This window comes from Astyanax mexicanus, unplaced genomic scaffold (genome assembly GCF_023375975.1).
Source record: "Astyanax mexicanus isolate ESR-SI-001 unplaced genomic scaffold, AstMex3_surface scaffold_79, whole genome shotgun sequence".
Lineage (NCBI taxonomy): Eukaryota > Metazoa > Chordata > Actinopteri > Characiformes > Acestrorhamphidae > Astyanax > Astyanax mexicanus.
The window spans coordinates 42,501-45,000 of NW_026040089.1; the positions used below are offsets into that span (position 1 = coordinate 42,501).

The following is a 2,500-nucleotide window of genomic DNA, read 5'->3' on the forward strand; positions in this document are numbered from 1 at the left end:
CCGCGCCGCCGAGCCGCCTCCGGAGTAAGAAACCCCGCAGACGGACTTCGGGGGCCAGGTACCCGTCTCCCTTTGGCCGTAAAACACGTTTTTTGCTCAGGACACCGTTTTTCGATCAAGTCATTAAAAGGCCGAAGGGAATCCCTGTAGTTCCCAACGTCGGGCCGTGGCTTGAACATTTTTTGTTTGTGGAAATGGGAGTCGCGCCTACTGGGAGACACTACCAACCCAAGTCCCGGTAATGATCCTTCCGCAGGTTCACCTACGGAAACCTTGTTACGACTTTTACTTCCTCTAGATGATCAAGTTCGATCGACTTTTCAGCACAGCACCAAGGCCCCGCGAAGGAGCCCCGGCGTGGCCGATCCGAGGACCTCACATAACCATCCAATCGGTAGTAGCGACGGGCGGTGTGTACAAAGGGCAGGGACTTAATCAGCGCGAGCTGATGACCCGCACTTACTGGGAATTCCTCGTTCATGGGGAATAATTGCAATCCCCAATCCCCGTCACGAACGGGTTTAAGCGGATTACCCGCGCCTCTCGGCGTAGGGTAGGCACACGCTGGCCCGGCCATTGTGGCGCGCGTGCAGCCCCGGACATCTAAGGGCATCACAGACCTGTTATTGCTCCATCTCGCGTGGCTATACGCCACTGGTCCCTCTAAGAAGTTAACCGCGACCGCGGGGGGCCGCGTAACTATTTAGCACGAAGGAATCTCGTTCGTTATCGGAATTAACCAGACAAATCACTCCACCAACTAAGAACGGCCATGCACCACCACCCACAGAATCGAGAAAGAGCCATCAGTCTGTCAATCCTTTCCGTGTCCGGGCCGGGTGAGGTTCCCCGTGTTGAGTCAAATTAAGCCGCAGGCTCCACTCCTGGTGGTGCCCTTCCGTCAATTCCTTTAAGTTTCAGTTTTGCAACCATACTCCCCCCGGAACCCAAAGACTCTGGTTTCCCCGCACGCTGCCCGGCGGGTCATGGGAATAACGCCGCCGGATCGCGGGTCGGCATAGTTTACGGTCGGAACTACGACGGTATCTGATCGTCTTCGAACCTCCGACTTTCGTTCTTGATTAATGAAAACATTCTTGGCAAATGCTTTCGCTTTCGTCCGTCTTGCGCCGGTCCAAGAATTTCACCTCTAGCGGCGCAATACGAATGCCCCCGGCCGTCCCTCTTAATCATGGCCCTGGTTCAGGAAACCCACAAAATAGAACCGGAGTCCTATTCCATTATTCCTAGCTCAGGCATTCAGGCGAGTTTGGTGCCCGCTTTGAACACTCTGATTTTTTCAAAGTAAACGCTCCGGACCCCTGAGGACCGGACACCCAACCAAGGGCATCCGGGGGGCGCCGGGAGGCAGGGTCTGGGACAGGCGGTAGCTCGCCTCGCGGCGGACCGCCAGCCCACTCCCGAAGTCCAACTACGAGCTTTTTAACTGCAGCAAATTTAATATACGCTATTGGAGCTGGAATTACCGCGGCTGCTGGCACCAGACTTGCCCTCCAATGGGTCCTCACCCATGTGTTTAGGATACGTTCATTCCGATTACAGGGCCTCGAAAGAGACCTGCATCGTTATTTTTCGTCACTACCTCACCGTGTCGGTAATGGGTAATTTGCGCGCCTGCTGCCTTCCTTGGATGTGGTAGCCATTTCTCAGGCTCCCTCTCCGGAATCGAACCCTGATTCCCCGTTACCCGTGGTCACCATGGTAGCCCCCTATGCTACCATCGACAGCTGATAGGGCAGACATTCGAATGAGACGTCGCCGCCGCGGTGGGCGCGCGATCGACCCGAGGTTATCTAGAGTCACCAAAGGGCCGGGGGAAACCCTCGCGGGTCCCCCCGGGTGGGTTTTGGGTCTGATAAATGCACGCATCCCGGCCCCCCCGAGAGAGGACCGGTCAGCGCTCGTTTGCATGTATTAGCTCTGGAATTACCACAGTTATCCGAGTAACGTGTGGAGCGATCAAAGGAACCATAACTGATTTAATGAGCCATTCGCAGTTTCACTGTACCTTCCGTGTGCACTTAGACCTGCATGGCTTAATCTTTGAGACAAGCATATGTTACTGGCAGGATCAACCAGGTTGCTGCGAGTGGTTTTTGTCACAGAAAAAACCATTGGTTCTTAGAGGGGAGAGGGATCGGCCCCGTACCGTCCGAAGGACCCCCCGGGGAGGGGGGGACGGGCGGAGAGGCTCGTCCGAGCTCACCCCTCATTGCTCCCAGTGGAAATTAGTGTGGCAACTCCGCTGCGCGAGTTCCCGCTTGCTTCGGGGATAACAAGGAAACGCTCGTTCCGAAACCGGGGGTCCGGAGCTTTTTGAAGCCGGGTGCTGGAGCTCGGTTGGACGCGAGGACCACCGAGGCATCCGAGTCCGACGGCTCCGGGCCGACCGGTTATCGTGTAGGGCAGATTGAGATATAGACGGGCCGTCTACGACTCCCTCGGATAGGTTCGGAAAGGTCCTCCCCCTGACGGAGGA

General features: G+C 56.4%; 1 non-coding gene across 1 annotated transcript; it reads right to left on the bottom strand.

Moving 5' to 3' along the window:
- Nucleotides 1–239: 239 nt before the first annotated feature.
- Nucleotides 240–2,103, bottom strand: LOC125798697 (18S ribosomal RNA). The gene has a single exon (XR_007437500.1). It is a non-coding gene; the product is annotated as an 18S ribosomal RNA (ribosomal RNA).
- Nucleotides 2,104–2,500: the final 397 nt, after the last annotated feature.